The 14015-nt window shown below is 37.3% G+C and overlaps 1 long non-coding RNA gene across 5 annotated transcripts; it reads right to left on the reverse strand.

Moving 5' to 3' along the window:
- Positions 1 to 1020: 1020 nt before the first annotated feature.
- On the reverse strand, positions 1021 to 4918 carry LOC126596123 (uncharacterized). Of its 5 annotated transcripts, none has more exons than XR_007613854.1 (5): positions 4667 to 4918; positions 2972 to 4288; positions 2682 to 2876; positions 2477 to 2598; positions 1021 to 2109 (listed from the first exon to the last, which is right to left on the reverse strand). It is a non-coding gene; the product is annotated as an uncharacterized LOC126596123 (long non-coding RNA). The 5 variants fall into 5 exon arrangements; XR_007613855.1 differs by having other exon boundaries at positions 1021 to 2124; XR_007613857.1 differs by having other exon boundaries at positions 1021 to 1225; positions 2039 to 2598.
- Between the last annotated feature and the right edge of the window lie 9097 nt (positions 4919 to 14015).

The following is a 14015-nucleotide window of genomic DNA, read 5'->3' on the forward strand; positions in this document are numbered from 1 at the left end:
CTACAATAATTATTAAGAGTTTTATTAATTTTGCACTCAAATAAAAAATACTAGTCATGAGGTTGGAGGATTTTAAAATTTTAAACAACAATATAACTATCGTCTAAGCGTAGAGGATGCAATCACGTGGGTTTATATATTCATTCACAGTTGTACATTAGTGATTATGATTTTTTATTTATTTTGAAATCCCTTAAAATTACTATTCACGAAAGTTTGTAAGGTTTTCAAATCAAATGATGATGCACCCATCAACTCAATCACCGGCATCTACATATATTTTCACATTTTTCTCACTTATAATTGATTATTATAATTTTTAAATATGTTTGGAATTTTTAAACTACTTGATATTTTTATTTTTTAATGTGTTTTATAATTTTTTTTTTAATCTCACTTTTAAGAGGCCGATAAAACATTTATGTGTATGTGTCACATCTCGGCCCGGGCCCCCACCACATTCCGGGCTTGACTCTGCCGTAGCACGATATTGTCTGCTTTGGGCTCCGACCACCCCCTCACAGTTTTGTTTTTGGGAACTCACACGAGAACTTCCCAGTGGGTCACCTATCTTGGGAATGCTCTGGCCCAAACTCACTTAACTTTGGAGTTCTGATGGAACCTGAAGCCAGTGAGTTCCCAAAAGGCCTCGTGCTAGGTAGAGATAGGAACATACATATAAGGCTTACAGGATCCACTCCCCTGGGCGATGTGGGATGTCACAGTATGACTGAATGAGAGAGTAAAAAACTTTGTTACATCATTGACTCTAAAATTGAAACTCTGTCTTTTTGCCTATGCTATACTAGTTGATTTGAATTTTAGACAACATGTGAGTAAAATTTATCTTAACCCTTATGTTAAAACCTAAAATTTTTAACCTAAAAAAATTTAGGTTTTAACCCGGAAACAGTTTCTGACACACCCCGATCCTAGAATCAAGATGTGCTGGCCATCAAGTGGGCGTGACGTAACCAAAAGTGTGATGCGGAAGCAAAAGATAAAAGAGATACGAAGGAATAAAAACCAACTACTAGCAATAATATCCAACTAACGTGCTAGAGTGAGTTTAAGTGTGAAACACACATATTCAGAGCGTAAATACTAAGTGCAGTCAAGTAGAACCATAACTAAATTACAACACCCGAAGGTGAGTCCTACATTTAAGTAGTCTGTCAGTACGCCGTGGGAATACTCGTGGGCCACCAACACTACTAACTAGAACCTGGAGGGGCGCAAAACAAGATTGAGTGGGTCAGTAAAACAAAACTTTTCGAAAATATTTCATTAAACAACACTTCTAACCCCTTACTGTAAAACCTGTATACTTTCCTAGAAAAATAGTATATACATAATCATATATCACATCAAAACTCCAATCACAAGTCTTTAACACTTTTCAAGAATATGCCATGCTATGATTCAAAACATGATAAGGATGCATCAATATAACAGGTGAAATAATGAATCAACCGGAGACCCTACATCTGTCTTGTACGGTTAATTCTATAGCTCAATATCCAACCCAACCGGAGTCACTACTGTGACCTGTACAACACTACTCTGCACATAAATCGGAAGTACCTGAAGTAGTCTGTACGATAAGAATGGTGTAAGAATACGCTCCAGTGCTTCTCTCATCAACAGCTGTATAATAATCTAAAGTCACCTACAAGTCGGAACCACCTCTAATGGTCTGTACGACATGTCGGAACCACCTCTAATGGTCTATTCAACATGCACCTACTTGGATCCAAGGTGAGCGTGTGGTGCAGGGTGAATAATATAAGCACTAACACCAAGGGTGCAGGTTATGAGCTCTCAACACAATTCACATCATCAATAAACCATATGAACATAAAACTCACCTGATACTCACATGTGCGTCCACAGCACCATTTCACATATATGCATCAAATACTAACTCATATATTTCATATAATATGCATGCATGGCATTTTAAAATATACTTTCATTTATATTCAATTTCTGAGAAAAATCAGTAGTATATAGGTTTAAACAGAAAATAACTACGCACTCACTGGTAAGTCGAAGGGTCGTAACCCCCGTGACACCCTTGAATGCGCTCGTCCTCGTGATAGGTCTCACCTATATGCGAAACAACTATAAAAACGTTATTTAAAGCACATAACCAACAATACGTAATAACTTCTCATACGATGCTCAAATTGGGTATATGAATATACTATAGTGACCTACTCGACGTCACGGACGTCGAGGTATTTGTAGAAAAAAAATTAATGGCTCACACGCCCCCATACGCGTCATCTCCTTCCTCCAGTCGCCGGACTGGTTTCGCCGGCGATAGAAAAGTCGCCGGTTTCTGGAGAATTTTCAAACTCCTTGTTCTCCGTCAATTCTCAACCATTTTTTATGCATTTATACCAAAATGAAGCCCTAAGCATGTAGAATCACAATGTACTACTTTAAGGCTAAAAAATACACAAAATCTCACCGGAGAAAATCCAAAAAATCCGGCCAACTTCGAACCCTACGATCCCGATGTCCAAAACCTTCAAACTAAGTACTCCGAGCTTCCTTGGGACCTCACTAAGCTCCCTGTAGGCTTAGAATTCCCTGAAAACCAACATTTCAAATGTGCATGAACAGTGCTCAAATCGGACCTTGAGTTTTCAACCTGAAATCGAAAGGTTTCTTACCTGAAATGGGTATGGATGCGTTCGTAGGTACCTCACGAACACAATGATGCCCTTGAAACCTTTGATCCGTGCCTGGATGTTCATGGGTAGGTGTGTCCGTACAGTCGAAGGGAGAGAGAGAGAAACTGAGAGGGAAGAGAGATAGGGCATGGGGGAGAGAGTGTGAGGTTTGTTTTGAGTGTGTGTGTCCTTCCCCTAACCACACAAAATGCAAACCAATTTTTAATCCAACTCAATTTTCCAAAAACCTAGGAATGTATGAATTATTCAAATAAACAAGTCACACATACCTTAGTAACCTTTAAGGGCAATTCCGTCAAATCACATCCAAGATAACTGAATTTTCGGGACGGGCTGTGACAGTTTCTCTCCTCCAACCTTTCCGGGTTAAATTGACACACCCCGATTCTAGAATCAAGGCCTGTTGGCCGTCACGTGAGCGTGACGTAACCAAAAGTGCGACACGGAAGCAGTAGATAAGAGAAATACGAAGAAATAAAAACCAAATACTAGCAATAAATTCCAATTAGCATGCTAGAGTCAGTTTAAGTATGAAACACACATATTCAGAGCATAAGTACTAGGTGCAGTCAAGTAGGACCATAACTAAATTACAACACCCGCAGGTGAGTCCTACATATATGTAGTATGTCAGTACGCCGTGGGAATCCTCATGGGCCACCAACGCTGCTATCTAGAACTTGGAAGGGCGCAAAACAAAATTGAGTGGGTTAGTAAAACCAAAGTTTTACTAAAACATTTCAAATAATAACATTTCTAACCCCTCGCTGTAAAACCTGTATACTTTCCCAGAAAATAACATAATATGCATATACTTCTTCAAATATCTCAACTCACCAATCTTTATCAAAACCCAGAAAATATGCCATGCCATAAATGTCAATAACAGATTAAGAATGCATCAATATAACAGGTGACATAATGAATCAACCGGAGACCCTGCAGTTGGTCCTGTACAGTTAATTCCATAGCTCAATATCCAAACCAACCGGCGTCACCACGGTGACCTGTACGGCACTACTCTGCACATAAGTCGGAACTACCTGAAGTAGTCTGTACGACAAGAATGGTGTAATAATACGCTCTAGTGCTTCTCTCATCAATCATCTGTGCACATAATCTAAGGTCACCTACCAGTCGGAACCACTTCTAGTGATCTGTACGACTAGCATGTCGGAACCCTCTCATGGTCTGTACGACATGCACCTACTTGGATCCAAGGTGAGCGTGCGGTGCGGTGAATATTATAAGCACTAACACCAGGGGTGCAGGTTATGAGCTCTCAACACAATTTACATTACAATAAATCATATGAATAACATAAAACTCACCTGATACTCACATGTGCGTCCACAGCACCATTTCATATATATATGCATCAATTACTAATTCATATAATTCATAATATGCATGCATGGCATTTTAAAAACATACTTTCATTTAAATTCAATTTCTGGGAAATTCAGTAGTATATAGGTAATAACAGAAAATAACTGCCCACTCACTGATAGGTCGAAGGGTCGTAACCCCGTGACGTCCTTGAATGCGCTCGTCCTCGGGATAGGTATCACCTATATGCGAAACAACTATAAAAACGTTATTTAAAGCACATAACCGACAATAAGTAATAACTTCTCATACGATGCTCAATTTGGGTATATGAATATACCACAGTGACCTACTCGACGTCACGGACGTCGAGGTATTTTTAGAAAAACATTTCGAGGCTGCACGCACCCCCACACACCGGGAGGGGCACGGACCCACGCGCCCCCACGCGCGTCACCTTCTTCCTCTAGTCGTGGGACTAGTTTTGCCGGTCGCCGAAAAACTGGAGATTTTTCAATCTCCTTGTTCTTCGTCATTTCTCAACCATTTTTCACGCATTTTATATCAAAATGAAGCCCTAAGCATGTAGAATCATGTTGTACTAGTTTAAGGCTCTAAAAATGACGAAATCTCACTTGAGAAATTCCAAGAAAATCGGCCAACTTCGAACTCAGTGATCCCGACGTCCAAAACCTTCAAACTAAGCACTCTGAGCTTCCTTAGGACCTCACTAAGCTCACTGTAAGCTTAGAATTCCCTGAAAATCAACAATTCACGTATGCATGAACAGTACTCAAATTGGACCTCGAGTTTTCAACGTGATATCGAGGGTTCTAAGTTCTAAAAATTGCACCATTCAAATCAGGAGGTTGAAAGGATGAAGAACCTCACCTTTTTGACGTCGATCCGTGAAGATTGGAGGGTTTTGTGCTTTGGTCCGTACGTTTTCGAGAGGAAGAGAGAGAATTGCGAGGGAGGAGAGAGAGAGCGCGGGGGAGAGAAAGAGAAGGTGTCCCGTGTGTGTGTGTGTGGTCCATCCCAAAACAAGTCCAAACTTTCATTCCCTAACCACACAAATTGCAAATAACTTTTAATCCATTTTAAATTTTCCAAACTTAGGAAAATATGTATTATTCGCTAACAAGTCACACACATACCTTAGTAACCGTCAAGGGTACTTTCGTCATTTCACAGCCTCGATAAATAGAATCACGGGACGGGCTGTGACATAAATTTTTAGTTCGAGATTATTAAAGAATGAATTTAGGAAAAATATTTTCTTAAAGTAACATTTTGAAAAGAAAAAAATTATGTAGACTATCCTAATTTAATTTTATGAACATTTTAACTAAAAATATTAAGATTCAGATAAATATTGCAAAATCACCAAACTGACACCATAAAACTCGTGAAACACTATGAAAGAATATGAAACACATAAAAAAATTTATTTTTAATTACTTTAGCTGTTAGATTTAAACTTGGACCGTCAGATCTTCTTTTTTACCATTGGCTTTGATCATTTCAGATCTTAGCTGTTAGATTAAATGAATTTATAAATTAATATTAAACTAAATAAAACTGCACATATATGGTGGGTTAGCCCCCACTAACCTTTTTTTTGGGGGGGGGGGGGGGGGAGAGAGAATCCTAGCCTAAATTTGCTTAAGAAATGAGTTTTGGGTTAAAACTCATATTTGTCCCAAGGGTTGGAGTAAGTTAGGCTAAGTTTGGAACTTAAAATTTGAGTTTGATTCCAAGGGTTGGAGTAGGTTTAATAAAAATAATAAATAAAACTTAATTTTTTTGCCAACTTATATAGAATAATAATACAATAATGCATATTTAATATACAATATATAAACTATGGCTATAGTATTTTATAGTAAATTTTTTAATAGTTTAAAATCATTAAAATATTTTTTTCTTAATAGTTTAAAATCATTAAAATATTTGGACTTTGATCGACGAATTAAGTACATTTCGTAGGACAATGGAACCTCAATCCGTCAGGTAAATATTCTATTTTCGTTGGGCACGTCTAAAAGTTTTCTCCCTCTCCCGAATTTTTTTCCCCAAGAGTCAAATTTCCCTCCAATTTTTGGGTTTGCCCAATGAATTCCTACGTATTTCGTCGGGCAAATATTTTTTCCCACCATTTTTTTTTTTTTGCCAAAGTTTATAGCTTGCGGATTTTGTATGAAACCCTTACCCAACGCATCTTTTCGTCAAACAAACCCTAACTAATACACGTGTTCACGCCCTGATGTTTATATCAAGCCAAGACCTCTTATTCTTGCAACAACTTTTATAATCTCTCTCCCCCCCCCCCTTTTTCTCCCAACAAAACAAATCCTGCCACTACAATCTCGCCTCCCGCCCTAGCTCTCACAATTTCCATCTCTATAACTCTCAAACTCTCACAAATGTATGATATTTATTCCCAATTATTTTGAATTTTTATTTATACTGTGATTTTGTGAATTATAATTTATATTGTGAATGTGTAATTAATATATGTGAATCTTTAAGAGAATTTGTGAGTTAGAAAATTGGGGAGATTATGTTGGGATGGGTTTGAGAGGGGGGAAGGGTTTGGGACGCGGGGGGATGGTTTGAGGGTTCACGGGTTGGGCCAAGGGTGCGGGAAGGACGGGTTTGGAAGGGTTGTGGGACGGGTTCAGGAGGGTGATAGGTTAGGGGTGGTACGGGAGGACGAGGGGAGTGGGGAATGGATGGGTTTTGGGGGAGGGGGAAGGAGACTATTACAAACTTTTAAAAAATACTCATAACAATTTTTATATACATTATAAATTAATTGGAAATATTAGAAGTTTCTAGGAAATATAATAAAGTTTTGATATATTATAAATTTTTACAAAATATTAGAAATTTTGGGAAAATTTGGAACTTTTAGAAATTGTTTTTTAATTTTTTTCATAGATGCCAAGGGCAGTATCCATACAAGGGATGGAGAAAGAATGAGGGTTGACTACAAGCCAAGAACATATGAGTGCACACCCCCAAGTTCATGCAATATTTAACTATTTGAGACAATTACTTATTACTTAACATATTTTTGTGGCCAACACTTCTTTTTTCTCTATTTCAAAGAGACTTCGACTTTGACCTGGAAGTGTCAGGCATGTCGAAGTACATAACCTGACAGTGGAATGATCAGTTTAAGGAGTGGAAGTACAAGCTACGCAATCACTACTTGACTTTTGAAAGTCACTATGAAGTCCTGATCCATCCACCAAACGAGTGGCACTGGCTCTGCAGTTATCTTCGAAATTTATAAATTCTGAAAATGGACGTCTTCTAGCGTGAAGCAGTTTCCCATTAAGAATAAATTTGTTTTTCAATTTTAATACAATTGTACGAGTATTTTGGTTTTATTAATGAAAATATTATAATACTAATAGAATAAAAATTAATTGTTTAAATTTAACACAATATTTTACTTTTTATTTTCTTAATATTAAATAATGTATGCTCGACGAACAGAGGGAAGCAAATATTTCATCGTTTAATAGTATGATTACTGAAATTGATACCAGGCAGAATGTCTTGCAATAATATATGTTAATGGATTCTATAGTTATATTTCTACCCTGAACCACTGAAGACGGACTCTAATGCATAACAACAATTAGACTAACAAATTATTAAGAGCATACTCTTGTTTAAGTGATAGATACTAAACTATACACCCAATCAACAATGTATATAGTGCAATAATATATGTTAATGGATTCTATAGTTATATTTCTACCCTGAACCACTGAAGACGGACTCTAATGCATAACAACAATTAGACTAACAAATTATTAAGAGCATACTCTTGTTTAAGTGATACCAGGCAGAATGTCTTGCAATAATATATGTTAATGGATTCTATAGTTATATTTCTACCCTGAACCACTGAAGACGGACTCTAATGCATAACAACAATTAGACTAACAAATTATTAAGAGCATACTCTTGTTTAAGTGATAGATACTAAACTATACACCCAATCAACAATGTATATAGTGCACCAACAGTAATATATACATTAATAATCAGAATATCACACAAAGGTATTTGTGCCAGGAAAACTCCAAACTGGGTAAAAACCGGGGGAACTCTAGAGAGAGCTTCATTCACTAGCAGAATATCAAGTTCATACTAGAATCATTCACTCATAAGCTTAATTCCTAACCCATGCTAAAGGAGCAGCTTATACCTCTTATGCAACTTAAGATTCTTCTTGGGGTCCATGCAGGGTCTTCACAGCAGTGGCAGCCCACGCTCAAGCTCCTTGACCTGTGGCACTGGCACCAATGAGAAATGAATACAGCTAAAATGATATGGAGCTGAAGATTCAATAACTGCACAAATCTCTCTTAATCGAACATCAACAAATTGAGAGAATTTGGGATGAATCTATACCTACAGTTCTAATAATGAGAGCAACTTGTTAGTATGTAAGTTGTTGAGCTGATTAGAAAACATTACAAGGTTGTTATGTGTGTTATGTCTCAGCTCATAGGCTGACCTATTGTGTAAAAATGTGATGTTTTGATTATGTCTCAAATATCACAAGAATTTTAAACCAAAAGAGAAACAATGGAGTAACAAGGGTGACTGGAGTAATAAGGTTGGATTCACTATGAAGAATGAAGCAAACAACACTGGGGATAAGTGTAAATTCTGTGATAGACTTCACTATGGAGAGTGTTGGGTTAAAAACAAAGTCAAGTGTCACAAGTGCAACAAAATTGGGCATATTGCAAGGTACTGTAATGCGAACAAGACTGTGCAACAGGTGAACTTTGCTAATCAGGTTGATGAAATTGGAATTCTGTTTTATGCAAATCATTCTGGAGAAGTGAAGAAGATAAATGATGAATGGTACATAGATAGTGGATGTAGTAACCATATGACATTCAGAGAAGACTTACTTGTTGATATTGATAGAGGAGTGAAAGCCATGGTCCAAGTTGGCACTGGAGTCTGGGTTGAAGTTGAAAGGAAGGGAACACTAATCATTGAAACAATAAAGGGTCAAAGATATATAAAGGAAGTTATGCTTGTGCCTGGTCTTGCAAAAAATTTGCTAAGTGTGGGACAAATGACTGAGCACGGTTACTTTCTTTTATTTGGAGATTATAAAGTGGATGTGTTCGATGATAGATCTTTACAGAACTTGGTGGTCAGTGTGAAGCAGAAAGGAAATAGATGTTTTCCTTTAATTCTCAACACAAACAAGGAGCTTGCATTGAGGACAAATGTGCAGGAGTGTGTTAGGATATGGCACAAGAGGTTTGGTCATCTCAATTTCAGCAGTCTCAGATTATTACAGAGTCAAGGGATGGTTTTGGGATTGCCTGAAATCTAAGACAGTGAAACTCTGTGTCAAAGTTGTGCACTGGGGAAGAATCACAGGGAACCATTTCCCAAAGAATCGATGTGGAGAGCAAAGGAACCACTTGAATTAATACACTTAGATGTATGTGGTCCCATGCAAACATCACGTATAAGTGGAAATTGATACTTTATTACTTTCATAGATGATTATTCAAGAATGTGCTGGGTATATTTCTTGAGAAACAAATCAGAGGCCTTCTATGTGTTTAAGAAATTTAAAGCCATGATTGAGCTTCAAAGTGGATACCATGTAAAGAAACTGAGAACAGATAGAGGAGGAGAGAGTTCAACTCAAATGATTTTGGAAAGTTTTATGAAGATTTGGGGATAGAAAGACATCTCACAATTGCATACTCTCCACAACAAAATGGAGTAGCAGAAAGGAAAAACATGACAATTGTGGAGATGGCAAAATGCATGATTCATGAGAAAGAACTTCCATACAATCTCTGGTGTGAAGCAGTAAACACATCTGTGTATCTGCTAAACAGAAGTCCTACAAAGGTATTGAAGAACACTACACCTTTTGAGAAATTCAGTGGAAGAAAACATGGGGTTAAACACTTGAAAGTATTTGGTTCAGTATGTTATTCTCTTATTCCAAGGAATCTAAGGCACAAATTAGAAGAAACAAGTGTCATAGGTGTTTTCATTGGATATGGTACTTGTGAAAAAGGGTATAGGGTACTGAATCCTTTAACTTAAAAGGTCTTGTTATCCAGAGATGTAATTTTTGATAAGAATGGTAGATGGGACTAGGAGAAACACAAAGTCAAGGAAGTTTGTATTCCTTTATCTGCAATTGAATCTTTAAATTTTGATAAAATTGATAAGATGTCTGGATCTCATGAACAAGGAGGATCTGATGGGTCTCAAATTCAAGTTGGAAGTTCTCCAGTCACTGCCATTGGTGAATTAAGTAGCTCACTGGTCTCACCTCAGTATGATAATACTCCACTGAGGTATAGGAACCTAAGTGAGATCTATGAGAGATGCCACATATGTATTGTTGAACTTGAGTCCTTTAATGAAGCTGCACAGGATGAAGCATGGAAAAAGGCAATGAAGGATGAAATGAATATGATTGAGAACAAGGTTATACTTGCTGCAAAAGGCTATGCACAAAAGCCCGAAATTGATTTTAATGAGACTTTTGCACCTGTTGCAAGATTAGCACAGTTAGAACTTTAATTGCACTGGCAACAAAGAATAAATGGAAGTTATTTCAACTAGATGTGAAATCAACTTTTATGAATGGTGTATTAGAAGAGGAGGTATATGTTGAACAGCCAGATGGGTTTGTGGTGCAAGGAGAGGAAGAAAAGGTTTACAGACTACATAAAGCTTTGTATGGTCTAAAACAGGCACTTAGGGCCTGGTATGGTGAAATAGACTTATACCTTATGCTTTGTGGGTTTAAGAAAAGCATTGGTGAGGCAACTTTGTACACCAAGTGCAAGGGAGACACAGAATTGATCATAGTATCCATCTATGTTGATGATATTATATATACTGGAAAGTGTCAAGAGTTAATGGATGTTTTCAAAACTGAGATGATGTATAAGTATGAGATGACATATCTTGGTCTTTTACACCATTTTCTCGGTATGAGAGTGATACAAACTGAGGAGTGTATTTTCATTCATCAAAGAAACTATGCTTTATCTTTACTGAAAAAATTTGGACTCCAGGATTGCATATATGTGAGTACTCCCTTGGTTCCAAGTGATAAACTGAGAAAAGAAGATGGAAGTGAAGCTGCAGATGAAGCTCAGTATAGATAGATTGTAGGTAGTTTGTTGTATCTCACAACAACTAGACCTGATATAATGTATGCTACTTGTCTATTATCTCAGTTTATGCATTGTCCCACTAACAAGCACTATGGAACAGCAAAATGAGTATTGAGATATGTTCAAGGAACTCTTGATTTTGGTTTGGAATACAAGAAAGGTGAAGGAACACTCTTAATGGGATACTGTGACAGTGATTGGAGTGGCTCAAAGGATGATATGAAAAGCACATCCGGGTATGCTTTTACTTTTGGCAATGGGATTTTCTCTTGGTCTTCAGTCAAGCAACAATGTGTTGCATTATCCACAGCCGAAGCAGAGTATATCAGTGCTTCTGAAGCAACAGCACATGCTACTTGGTTGAGATTTGTTCTAGAGGATTTTGGTGAAATGCAAACAGTTACAACACCAATGAATTGTGACAATACATCAGCCATAGCCATCACTAATAATCCTATCTTTCATCAGAAGACCAAGCATATAAACAAAAGATATCATTTCATAAAGGAAGCATTGCAGCAAGGAGTAATTGATTTGATTCACTGTCCTACTAAGGAGCAAATAGCAGATATTTTTACGAAAGCATTGACAAGGGAGCAGTTCACTTACTTGAGAGATCTTCTTGGCGTGAAATTAGTTCACAACTTAAAGGGGAGTGTTAGTATGTAAGTTGTTGAGCTGATTAGAAAACATTACAAGGTTGTTATGTGTGTTATGTCTCAGCTCATAGGCTGAGCTATTGTGTAAAAATGTGATGTATTGATTATGTCTCATAGGGCTTATGATTTGACAAGTGTCTTGATCTTAAGATAGGTTATTATGGTTGGTTGAGATTGAATTGAGGTTATGTCTCTCTCTCTCTCATCTCCATCAGTTAAGTGTCTCTTCGAGCTCATATGCTCAGTATGAAATACAATGATAGAAGTTCAGTAGTTATGCTCTGTGTGTGTTCTTCCTCCGAATTCATCTTCTAAATCTTTCCGAATATCTCTCTCAAATACTGTTAGATTTATTGTGTAGTTGTGTTGCTTTATTCTAACACAGCTTGCTCGACTGCTATATCACTATAATTTCTGAGATATCACCAGTTGATTTAACACACAATGATCTAGGTTTTTCTAGGAGATGCGGAGCAAAAGCCATTCCTCGAGTTAGAGAACACCCTATATATACTACACAAGACCTAAAGAGAGAAGATCATCAATACCACACAAAAATACCAGTTGATGTGTGGATATTTTGGTGAAAGTCATTAGCTGCAACCAGCTCATATCTTAAACATGGACGAACAAATGCTTGACCATGCATACAAACATCAGGCAATAATTTGTGAATATGCAGATGAATATGCAATGCGTGATCCAAACTTGTAGCATTAATTGCCCCTTTAGTGACTTAAACCTAATGATTAAGCTTGGTTTAATAAAAAGAATATATAGATTACATGATTGTAGGAAGAGTATGATCAGTAGTACTAAGAATCCAAAACAAAACTATAAATGCCCCCTAAACTACCCAGATGAACTATTCCTCCTCGTCGGAAAGCCCAACATCCATCCCCATGTTGTCATTAACACACCCTGCAAGATCATCTTCAGTGTCAACCTTAGAGTCACTACCAAGGAAAACCTCACCAGCCGGTGGCTGAATTAAAAATTTAAGTCGAAGACTGATGATTGTACCTCCATTGAATTAGTTTATTTCTTCTAAATTCTGATCCTACAAGCATACATGCGTGCGTACATTGGAATATGAACAATTTTTTAATACTGCTACTGTTACTCCTAATTGTTTATATTCTAGAGTTTTAGGGAGCTGTCGGATACTAGCTATGCCTAACATGTGAAATGGGTGCATAAGGATGTTGTGCTCAGTTTGGAATACGATCATGAAATTGAAAAAGTTTATCATACCAAAGCTTAGAGATATTTATTGATAACACTGGAGGCTTATGATGTGGCAGCAAAATTCCGCTGTCTTCAGTCTTGACAAATTTGTACCTATAAAACAAATAAACACCTATGACCAAGGCTACAGCCTCACGTGCCCATGAGGTGGAGGGGATTTGGCCAATGGATCTCGGATACCTAGTCAGTTCCTCTGAAAAGAAAGAGAGTTTAGGGCTTAAGTGCATAGTCAAAGCTTACCAAAGATAGGTGGAGATGAGGTATTTATAGGAGATAGGCCGGCCACGTGTGTAGGGTTGCCCTGACATGTGTCGACATTTGATTGGCCAAGATGAGTCATCCGTAGGATGGATGAGGAAAAAATTATCCCAAAAATATTATTTATGATATTATTTAATAAATAATACCTTGGGATTACCTTTGAAATACACTTGATTGGATATGATTGTGATTCCTTGCTTGATTGAGTTGATCTTCAATTAAAAGAGTATTAAAGATGAGATCATACATTTTCCCCTTGCCATGGGCAAGAGAGCATAGAGCAATCATAGTCAGCAGCTTCGGTCTTCTTAAGGGTTGAACTGTATGTGGAGCAAATGAGGGCCTTGCCAGAACTAACTCCAAACCTTTATATTTATGTTCACCTTGACATGGGAAACATAAATATGGGTTTGCATGTTGAGTGGAATGATTGTAACGAGTAGAACCAGAAGCCTTGAGCTATCCGACGATGATTGAGCCTAAATCCAACAAAACTAAGCTCTATCTTGGCTCCATCAAGTCCTAGGTAAGCTTTATAATAGTTGTGCAGTGTTTTGAGTTGAGATTTTCAAGGTTTTGACCTCATGTATGCACTAATTTCCATTTCTAGT

The sequence above is a fragment of the Malus sylvestris genome, chromosome 13, assembly GCF_916048215.2.
Source record: "Malus sylvestris chromosome 13, drMalSylv7.2, whole genome shotgun sequence".
Taxonomy (NCBI): Eukaryota; Viridiplantae; Streptophyta; class Magnoliopsida; order Rosales; family Rosaceae; genus Malus; species Malus sylvestris.